Source organism: Penaeus vannamei, chromosome 26, assembly GCF_042767895.1.
Source record: "Penaeus vannamei isolate JL-2024 chromosome 26, ASM4276789v1, whole genome shotgun sequence".
Taxonomy (NCBI): domain Eukaryota; kingdom Metazoa; phylum Arthropoda; class Malacostraca; order Decapoda; family Penaeidae; genus Penaeus; species Penaeus vannamei.
Genome location: NC_091574.1, coordinates 5,108,787 through 5,121,286, shown reverse-complemented (window position 1 = coordinate 5,121,286; position 12,500 = coordinate 5,108,787).

Below are 12,500 nucleotides of genomic sequence, written 5' to 3'. Positions count from 1 at the left end.
TACAAGGAGAAAGAAAAACTAACATTTAACAAATACGGTAATTATTTCTGAGTAGGCCTATATACTTAAGAGCAGTAACGAAACGAATTTATTCGTTAACGAATAAAGTTTAATTGTTAATTTACTTTTCTACGCATTTACAGCATTATTGTTTGTTATTTCATTTTGAACTTTCTCCGAGAATAGATTAGAAATTCAGTGTCACCGTATTCATATATATTTCTGAATGCTTTTAGTTTTTATTGAACCTTTTATTTCGAAAATTTCATGCATTCACATTTTGCCTCGAGCGTCCAAGCATAGTCCGGGCACATCCATGAACTAGAAACATTCAACAGTGTAATTTCTTAGACGTGTGTATTTTTTCTGCGTTAATTTCTATTTTGTTAGCGCCCTTTTCTTTATTAAGATCGCCATTTTTCACTTTCTCACGGCTTTTCTTAATTCGCATTTTTATCTCATTTTAGGCGGATTTTCTACTTCCGCCTTTTCTCATTCGCTCGTTTTTTATTTTCACTTTATTTGCTGTTTTGTTGGCGCAGTTTTCTGTACATTTTATTTCACTACTTTCTTTTTGTGGTTTACTGGATGTTCTACTTTAATTTTTTGCCATTTTCACGTTTATTTATTTATTCATTTATATATAATTATTATTATTATTTGGTTCCTCATCGATTGAAGATAGAATTTCACATATACAATTACACGATTCACTGGAACATAAATATATTTGATATAGAAAAGATATGGGTTGTTTTGACGTCCTACAATGAAATGGGGAAGAATGGAATATTTATTGACCTATCATGAGTTGCACACACATAATTACACATACACACATAAAAATACACAATAACGAAAAAACTGATTACAACCGGCGGGCGTCTTGTAATTTTGGTGCCCCGGGCTTTCCATGTCTTTCAGCCCCGGGCGAGGTTGCAACCAGAGGGAGCACTTTTGGCTCCCTTTTGCAGATTCGAACTCGCGATCGCGGGTTTCGAATCTGGCGCCCTTACCCTCTCGGCCACGGTGACGAGAGGCAGAAGGAAAGGGTTGGGAGAAGGTCTTATGCAACATTGGAACCGGCTACCTGCCTTTTTCAAGACGAGTTGGCAGTTTCTCGTCTAAGGCACACTGCAAAGAGAGAGAGAGAGAGAGAGAGAGAGAGAGAGAGAGAGAGAGAGAGAGAGAGAGAGAGAGAGAGAGAGAGAGAGAGAGAGAGAGAGAGAGAGAGAGAGAGAGAGAGAGAGAGAGAAAACGCATGTGAAAGAAACGTTTAAATAATGTTTAATCACCGGTGCGCAACAGGGAGAGGGCCAAAGCGGTGAAAACCGATGCGATGGAAATATTGTCTGACGGTTAAGAGTGTCATGACCCAAGTTGGGTTGTTTATCAATATACGCTTTTAAAACGGATAAGAGCAGAACCTGCAGAAAATATATAGATAGGTACAAAGTGGCGAGTTTTTTTTTTTTTTTTTTTTTTTACCGTCCGACCATTCAACTGCCGTTTCAAAGCGAGCTTTTCTCATCGAATTACGATAGTTTGGGAATTTAGAAAAAAAAATTAAAATCGATAATTAATTCAGACGGACTCTTCCGCCCAAACAGCTTTATCTGCAGCACCAAAAGTAGAATAAAAATGGCAGCACTCGTCCACGGTGATATTATATCAAATTTTGCGTATGTGTGTGTGTATGTGAGTGTGTGTGTGTGTGTGTGTGTGTGTGTGTGTGTGTGTGTGTGTGTGTGTGTGTGTGTGTGTGCATTATTTATATTAGCGACGTCTTCCCTTGTAATGACAACCACAATCTGTTTGGAAAGTGTCAGCTGTTATTGATCTGTATTGCAATTAAGAAATTTTGAGGCAAGACTTTTATGCCGATTCTACAATCGTTTTATGTGAATGACAACAACAATAACCAGCATCTTTTCCTTGAGTTCAGAATACGGCCTAAGATATGGTTATGACTGCGCGGATATTAAAGAAATACTGAAAAACCTTGTCTGAACCAATGTGTTTCATGCGGCGATCGACTGGCAGAATTGGTGTTCTTGGTCGGAGCGAATTTGCGAGAACCTAAAAAGGAAAATCAGCGTTTGGAACAGCGTTGGGGAATGCAGGGCGGCCGAACGCGGGGCGGCGAGCATGTCTTGGGCGGCGCTGAAGACCGAAACGCTAACGGTAATCAAAATTGATGAGAGAAATGAACAAACCATTCATAGCACTGCTATTACTACGAGTACTACTACTATTTATGTTAACGACAGCGACAACAATAACATCAAACTAACAACTAAATAGAAACGTTAAGACTTGCTGACTTCTTTCCTATTCTTTATGAATTTATCTTTGTCTTAATTTCTCTCCTATCTATCTGTCTCTATGTCTATTCAATCCCATGCTTCTTAGAGATCAGTCTATTAACTATTTGCATATTCTATTAAAAATTGATATTTAATATCTATCTATTCAGCGATTCAGTTCTTTCTTTCTTTTTCTTATTTTCTTCTTCCCATTATCCATCTGTCCGTTTTTTTCCATTTTCTTCTGGTTATTCCCTGTACTTTTATTATTACCTTAGTTATGACCATCATTATCATTATTTTCATAGCTACACATCTAAAGCTAATACTATCTACCTTTTCATTATTGTGGTAATTAAGGAGATTGCTGTCATTATTATCGTTGCCGTTTAATTACTGTCAAACCATCGTGCTTATCATCAATACCGTTGCGTTCATTATATAGCATCCCAGTTGTTATTTTCGGTAAAATTAATTTCATCTTCAAAATCACCGCCACTATCGTTATTTATATTATCTTCCTCACCACTATTAATGTAATTTTCACTACTGAAGTCATTATCACTCATTATCATCATAATCATATATACTATTAATACTATTATAAAAAATGACCGAACACTACGGTCTTGATGCAATTGCAAATGAGTGCAATGAGGTCGCTATTTTCTACCATTCCCCTTTCTATTATCAAAGAGTTTTTTTTTATCACCATCATTATTATTATTATATATGTATTACTATAATTCTCATTATCATTATATCACTATCATCACTATAGCTGTTCTTTGCGTTATCCATTTTGATAGAATCATCATCATTATTATTATCTTGTCATTATCATCATCAGTTTCATTATCATTACTGTCATTATTATCAGCTTCACTGTCATTATTATTATTAACATTACAACTATTACTACTGTTATTGTTTACTTCCTTCTTCTCGGGAGATTCATCAAAATCTTAAATTTTATTCTTTATCATTATCATTACCATTATCATTATTATGGCTAATGTTCAGAATACATGTGCCTAAAATTTGGTTATAAATCAACCGATATTTAAGAAATACTAAAGGAGTGTGCCTGTATCGTTACTCTTCATGTGATGCTTACAGTAAAAACGATTTTGATTAGGAGTAGTATGAAAATTGGAAGAGAACGTTAAATGCGTTAAGTAAGAAAAGAAGGAAAAGAGAGTCGGAGTCTTCAAAATCTTTCTTTCCGACCTTGGAAGTCGCGGAGGTCACGTGACTTGGCCTTGACCCCTCGCCTGGCTTTGCTCGCAGGCGATCGAGCCTTCCCGCCACGGATTTCATTTCCTCGCCTTCCTCTCTCCTGATTTTTAGTGTTATATGAGTCTGCCGTTTGTCTTCCGCAATTTTTTCCTGATCTTTCATGTACCCTTTTATCTTCACAATCATTAATTTCTAATTATTTCACTAAACATTTATCATTTTGCTTGTTTAACATTTTATGAATTTATTTTTTCTACGCTGGTAATTTTTATCGTTCATTTGATTTTCTTCTTTCTCTTTATTGGAGGAAGTCGCTTGTTCCATCTTTTTTATCGATTGTGTCTCTTCGCTGTTTATCGCATTCACCTTATTTATCCTTGGCCAATATTGATTACATCTGCTTTCTGACCTTATGATGTCCTCCTTTACACTCCTCTTGTTTTCACTGGTCTCTTTTCTCTTTCATCATTATACTTCCTTTCTCTTCCCCAATCTTTCTCCACTCTCCTTAGAAAAGAAAGTTGCGAAGAGAGAGAGAGAGAGAGAGAGAGAGAGAGAGAGAGAGAGAGAGACAGAGAGACAGAGAGAGAGACAGAGATAATTAGAGAGAGAGAGACAGAGAGAGTTTAGAGAGAGAGAGAGAGAGAGAGAGAGAGAGAAGGCCTTGAAGTAAGATTGCTCATTTAGCTGCACATTTGTTTCACAATGGCTTGGTATAAAATTTTACACTTTTGCGAACTAGATTCGAAAGAAATTCAGTTGCACCATATTCTAATTTATTTTTAATGCTTTTAGTTAGTATCTGACTTTTTATTCCGAAAATATGCATTCACACTTTCGACCCGAGCGTCCAAACATATTCCGGGCTTATCCACGATCTAGAAATTACCATCATCACCCATTATTTTCACCAGCATTGCCGCATCACCATCGTCCCATAATCATCCTGGGTATCACGCGCACGCACACACGCTTGCACACATACAGGCACGCTCACACATTATCACATATATGTTGCACATGTTGCATAAATGCCTCTCCCAACCCCTTCCTTCTGCCCCTCGACACCGTGGCCGAGAGGGTAAGGGCGCCAGATTCGAAACCCGCGATCGCGAGTTCGAATCTGCAAAAGGGAGCCAAAAGTGCTCCCTCTGGTTGCAACCTCGCCCGGGGCTGAAAGACATGAAAAGCCCCGGGCACAAAAACTACAAGACGCCCGTCGGTTGCAATCAGTTTTTGTGCGTTTTTATGTGTATGTGTGTTTTTATGTTTGTACTTATGTGTGTGCGTGTGGGCCATGTGCAACTCATACTGTTAATAATAATTACCTTTTTCTCATTTCAGTGTAGGACGTCAAAAGAAGACATTATGTAAAATATACGTATATTCCAATGTAATTGCATATTTGGACATATGTCCCTGAAATTTTATCTCCATTCATGTATGTGTAAATATGTATACAAATTTGTGTATGGAATGTAAAATCGAACAGGAAAGATAAAGGAAATACGCGAAGAAACACTAACAATATTGAAGAGGAACAAGACATTTAGAAAAATAAAATGTGTTAAAATGACAAAAAGTGAAAGTAGAAAAAAAGCGTCAAAAGCGCGATAAAAATCGAATAAGAAAAATTAAAAGATACGTCACAATAATTAGAAAATAAAGGCGAGTGAGAAAAAATAGAGTAGAAAATGCGTCAAAATGCGATAAAAATGCGAAAGAAACGTGAAAATAAAAGAGAGCGAAAGTGGAATTGCGTCAAAACTGTGATAAAAATGCGAATTAAGAAAACAGTGCGAGAGAAAAATTAACATTGCAAAATAAGTACAGAGCGAAAAAGGCGTCTAAAATGCGATATAGTAAAGCATGAAAAAAGAGGAAATGACGATAACAAATAAGTAAGCTTAAAAAGTACTAAGGAAGAGCATGATAATGAAAACAAAAAATGCCCCGGTTGCAATCCGTTTCCCCTGCTGTGTATTTATTTGTGTATTATTATTATTATTTATTTATTATTTTTTTTTTCTATGTGTATGCGTGTGGGTTAGGTGCGTCATGATGATATCCTGTTAAAAACAAGTCCTCATTCTGTGTTGTTTGGCTTTCGCTGAAAGAGCTTATTTTGGCGAGAAATATTTGCGAGGATTATTGTCTGGAACGACTGTCGAGTATAGAATATGGACTGCAACCTCCTCAGAAAGCTTTAAATTTAGAAATTCTTTAGAAAGAAATCTCCGCGTAAAGAATTCAACAAGAAAAAGGAAGTAAGAAAGAATAGTGAAAGTAGATAGTGCGTCAAAATACGATAAATATACGAAAGGATCGAAAATGAATAAATTTACGATATAAAATAGAAAAAAAGACTATATAGTAAAAGGTGAAAAGAAAAGAAAAATAGCGTAAACAAATACGAAAGTATAAAGTATAAAAAATACAAGTAAGAAAGATTCGGTGCCACAGTGATTACAATGATTAAATCTTAATATGTTTCACGTATTTGTGTCAGATAAACATACATATGCGTGCGTGCGTGTCTCAGTGTAGCCTTCGATGCACTAAATACGTCATCAGAGAAGTGTACGGTGTAATACTGTGCATTTGGAGACTGAGCACATCGGCACTGCAGAGTCCCTCGGGCGAGTGAAAGTATTTCGTGAGGAAGGTCACAGAGAAGTAGGCCTACATTAAACTGGCATGAGACGTGCACAGCGGGGACATTGCAACGCTGTTCTGAGTGCAGCGAAAAAACACACACACAAAAAACAGCATTTCGCGGTATGCGATGGATTGTTCCAACGATTGCCACAGACGCCGTTCTTGTTCTTGTTCTCGTGGAAGATGGAAAAGGAAGTGAGGTGGAGCGCACCGCAGTAAACGATGTGGTCCTTTATGCAGACGAGACTCAAATGCTGAGCGATCTAGCGGCTGGCGCGGGAGGGAGGACGTAGAAAGAATAAATAACACGGTATTATCTCAGTGATATTGGTAAGATGTGTTATTACCCATTCTACTTAGATGTTTAGAAAACGGTAATCGCACAAGATTTTAGGAGAAGAGAGGAGGTATTACATAATTCTATGCACTGCGACGGTTGGGGTGGGGTGGGGTGGGGGCGTTCCCCAGCCTCTAGACAAAAGTAAGATCAGGATTTCAGGTCATATTTTTATTTTGCTGGTCTATTCTTTTGGAAGGAGAGGGAGAGAGGGGGGGATGAATGAAAAAGAGCGAATGAATAGGAGACCGCTGTGGAATTCTGCGTAAGACCCCTCCCCCCACACGCATGAAGGTGTGGTACCTTTGGTGACGTCATCAAGACCCGAAATTCCCATTGGTTCTGTCGCGGCGGCGCCATCGAGACGGAAGCCGTAAATGCTGCTGTTTGGCTAAATCTGATACCACTGCTGAGCAACAAATGCTGCTTTTGTTTCCAACACAATTAAATCACATAAAGATAGATCATTTATATACGTGTGTGTGTGTGTGTGTGTGTGTGTGTGTGTGTGTGTGTGTGTGTGTGTGTGTGTGTGTGTGTGTGTGTGTGTGTGTGTGTGTGTGTGTGTGCATATATTTGTAGATTTATATTCATGCATATACACATATATTTAAACATAAATATAAATATTTCTATAAATAAACAAATATACATATATATATATATATATATATATATATATATATATATATATATATATATATATATATATATAACTATATCTATGTAAATAAAGATGTGTGTGTCTTTCTATGTCTCTCACTCTCTTTATCTATCTATCAATACACACACAGACATATATGTGTGTGTGCGTGTGTGTGTAAGCTTCAAACAAGCATCCTAAAATTCTGTAATGTTACCATGATAATATCTGACAGACCTACCATATTTCAGGACCCGATATGATAGTCATAGTAATCCCATTTCACAAACCCTATCAAAATTTCCTCCACGAAAGCGCAAAGCAAGCTCTCATATAATACGTATAAAGCAAAAACAAACGAGACCCACAGAACCACACGTTTAAACACAGACAATCGCACTTGCATCCAGAACCTTTCTCAGGCTATGCTAATCTTACCACTGATTTCACAGTGTTTTGTTTTCAAGTTATTCAATTTCTATACTACGAATAATACTGATCTGCACGAATAAGTGACTTTTAAATAGAAGTCAAAACAAGGTAATATAAGAAATATATAACTCATGGTTATTTCACGAGACTGATAATGAATTAAGCACTGCTTGTTCGAAGCAAGGAAATAATGCTATCAAAAAAAATTCTTTCCGTGCAAGGAATCGAACACAGTCTAGCCACTAGGCTACACGGGATCTGTATCATTCTGTGATTTCACTTTGAAATCAATAACAGCACTTGTTGCCCAGCAGTGGTATCAGATTTAGCCTCTAATTAAGCTTATACATGTTTCGTGTTTTTGTGTCAGACATATGAGTGCGTGTGAATCAGTGTAGCCTGAAATCCAGTTATGTTTTTCGATACACTAAATAGTCATCAGAGTAAAGTGTAATTCTGTGCATTTGGAGCACTTGAGATTCACGGAAGCATGGCGGGGTGTGGGCAACAAAATACAAAGAGCACTGCGTTCATCGGGGTGAGTTATAGGCTCCCTTGAGGAAAAAGGTCACAGAAGTAGGCCTACGTCAGACGGGTGTGAGGCGAGTGCACTGCGGGGACAGTGAAACGTTCCGAGTGCAACAAAAAGCATTTAGATGTTTAGAAAAGGGTGATCTCACAAGTTTTAGGAAGAGAAAGGTGTTACATGGATCCTGAGGGGAGGGGGGGGGGGCTGGGCATCCTAGCCCTAGACCATAGGCTCTTACCTTGGGGTCCATGGAAGGGTTTCAGGTCCGGAAGGATCAGATAGAATTTGATATTTATATTAGTCGACTGGAATTTCGTCATATCCGCTCTATTCTTAGAACGAATGCACATGATTGAGAATGTAATAAGAGATAGAAGGAGAGTAAATGAATGAATTTGAATAGATAGAGTGGGTGGAGAAAAATGCGAGTGGATGACAGAATGGATAAATGAGACAACATAGGAATTGATATTGGAGAGAAAGATAGGCAGGAAGAGAGAGAGAGAGAGAAGGCAATGACAGAGCGATCCAATGAGTGAGAGGAGAGAGAGAGGGGGGGACGAAAAAAAAGTGAATGTGAAAGAGAACGGATTACAACAATGGCCGGGGATGAAAGGCTTAACAAAAAGCGCCATTGCAATCCGTTTTTACTTCAGATTATCCTGCGCACATGAATTATAACTATAAATAATAAAATTAGGCAAAAAAAAAAGAGAAAAAAAAAAGTTTTATTCTTCGTCGGGAATCGAACCCGGATCTACGATTTTAGAGACCGTCGTGCTAACCGTTACATTTTGGGGGATTTTTTTTTTAAATATGTCATGAGTGTAATCATATATGTATATATATATATATATATATATATATATATATTTATACTTATATCATTTATTAATAATATAAGTATAAATATAGAAAACAAATGCAACCAAAAACAATATGAGGATCGTAAGCTAATTGCGATAACTCTGTTCCGTTGATCTACATTAAAACATGTCAATTACCTTCCGTGTTCGAAAATCAGAGTTGAAATCTACTTTGGACATATTTTATCTTTCTCATGCTAGTGCTTATTCCAATCACCATCCAGTATTTTCACCATCATTGTCGAAATATCGTCATATAATCATCTTGGGAGTCACACACGCACACACGCACACACACACACACACACACACACACACATACACACATGCACATACACACGCACACACACACTTATATTTCAGTGTAAGGGTTGGCATACAATAATGCTTAATACAAGTACACACACATACACACATATATATGTATGCAACATTACATATACAAGTGTAATACAAGTGTTCTCCAAAAAACTACAATATAATTCTAGTGAAATTCATTGATGATTTGTATGTTTTCGTGGTGTAGTCACATAGCCGACGGATACTGCATTTTTTTTATGCATGAATTTCAGTTTGCAGCTCTATCTACTTACTTTCCGTTTCATACATCTTTCTACTCTTGTTTCTGTCTCTTTCTCCGGTGTTTACAATGCGAAGGAGTATGAAGGAATTGGAGCGTTTGATTTTGTATTTTTTTATTTGCTTGGTTGTTTGTTAGTGTTTATGCGCGTTTTCGTAATTTTGCAGTTATTCCTCTCAAAATCATGTGATTTTATTAGTGATATGAGAAGCAGAGACTGGGTGGAGGAAGAAGACGAACAAGTGTTGAAGAGAAAGAAATAAAATCAAGATGGAGTAGGAAAGGTGGAAGGAAGGGAAGAGGCAAAAGAAACTAATTTTGTTTTCCTATCTTGCTAAGTATTATCTTCGTTCCAATCATCTAGATGTGAACTCACCCTGCATTCACCTGCATTGTTCAGCTATGGTATAAAATATTTCCCGCGCGCGTCACCCACCTTGCCAGAGCCTTTCGTCTCCCCTTTCGGCGCGGAACCACCAAAGAGTATATACGAAAGACAGGAAACATGCTATCTAACGCATTCTAAAAAATGTGAGCTCCCCGGTCGTCCACCAGCGCCATCTGTTGACTCGACGCCCAACTAAACGTCCGACGTCGTTCAGTGGGGGTGTGCTCACTCGGGCTCATGTTCTTGGTCAGTTCAGACTTATTCAGAGGGGATTGCGAATAGCTTATTTACTAATAAATTTATATATATATATATATATATATATATATATATATATATATATATAATTCATATCGTATCAGGACTTTGTAGTAGCATTTATTTTCTTCATATAATTCCTTCGCCCCTCCCAGCCCGAAACTACCCATTCGGCAATTTAGGGCTGGTTAACAACTGTAAATTGGTAGTTCATACATGCATGGCATATATAAGGCGTATACAACATGCCATATACAGGACACATTAAACCACGTAGCACAATGAACTTATAGGCCTACAGTCACATAACATTACTGACATATAATATATAATTATACTGCCAAACATGCATCAATACATAGATACTGAGCATGATAAATTAAAGAAAATTATTACAATATCTTTATTAGAATAACAAAACCTTTACAAATAAATGGCCGAAATGCACATTTATATTTCAGTTCTTCGCATTGCGACCGCATGATTTTGAGATTAATTTCCTCATTAAAAAGTTTTTATGTTTGATTAGGGGACTGTTCCCTAACACCCTTTCCTAGGAGCTGCCTGGAATGCATCTGCTACACCTTGTATACTCTGGCTAGGAACTCGAAACAGGCCACCAGTCGTTGTCCTGTTAACATCTGAACTTATTTTACTTTTTCTATATTTCTGTTTGTTCCTACTATACAGATCTACCAAGTAATGATCATTGTTCAATCAATATATATGCTGATTTTGGTGATAACTATAATCTAACTCAAAATCAACCTGACAGTTTTTTCACTCTATTGATGTCAAATCTATCGTCAGCTTACGTCAAATTGTAGCTTAAGGCTTGCACTATATTATTAAGTAGATTTTTGGCCTCTACTTTTTTAGACGGGCGTCATGACTTGACACCTTTACAAATCAAAATAATTTCTTGTGATCCAATTTATATCTTGCTTATGTCAATCTGAACGTCACATATCTTAGGTTATATTTAAAAAAGCATAAATATTACAAACCTTTCTTTTTCCTTGGAAAAAAATGAAATATAAGTTATTTATTCTCTTATTTTTGCTTTTTACAAGCAGAACAAGGATGAGACTTTCCTGGCAATGTCGGAACTGTCATAACAATATTCGCGCTTCTGTGTAAACAAACAGACGGGTATGAGATGACGTCACGAGATGCTCACTAACGCCATCTATTGCGCCGACGCCGCATTACTCACAGGATTTTGCTCGACTTTCCGGTCTTTCGTAGATAGTCTTTGGGAACCACTGGCTGTGTCACGTGTGCCGATGCTTGACAGGAAGTAGCCCGCGGCGACGCTGAGATTGGGCTCACAAGCGCAGGCGGTGCTGAGGGAATCACTGTGAATCCATCTGGACCCTCGACGTAGGAGGAGTTGCCGCAGGGAAGTAGAAACGGTAATTTTGAAGATTTGTAAACAAAAGTAAGGACTGGAGGGGGTTCAGCTGTGGAGGGTTGTCTTCTCTCGTTTGTACCAGATTCGCTCTTCTTGTTTTTACATAATCTACACTGTCATTACTATGGCCATTACGGTTATTATAATAAGTACCATTATCATCACTGTTGTGATTACTGTTATCATTGTCATTATTGATATTATTACCTGTTATAGCTGTCCTCCTAATAGTGTTGGTAATAGCATCATTATATTGTTATCATAACTGTGACCATTATTTTTATTGGTATTATTCAGAACTATTATTATCATTATGCTATAATTAATTTATATACATCATTATCATTATTATTATCATAGTAACAGCTGAACTTCCCTTAATGTGGGACTAATACTGAAGCAATGGCCACTAAATGTTCATATTCAGCGGGAATCATCTGTGATAACTCTCAGACATTTTGACTTTTGTAAAATAGATATCAGCATATAGTTGGCCAGTGTCCAACATCATCTATTGGATGGTTGTCGAGGAATATGTATGAGATGAACGAATGCAGTTGTATAAACTTATGGGAATATGAAACTCAGTGAGATGAATAGTATATTAGATGGATTTACTAATAACATTTGTGGGGTGAACGAATGCAGCTATGTAACTTTAAGAAATATGAAAGGAAAGATGGGTCCCATTTGCGATCGAGGGATATGTTACTGCTGTCTCCTCGAACCCCAAATTTTGATAAATAAATGTAGACTTAAACGAGAGTGGTAACATATGTAAATGAACTACATGGCTTACTGGTATTTTTGAAACATGTGTTCTAATGATATTGACGATAAGGAAGTCTGT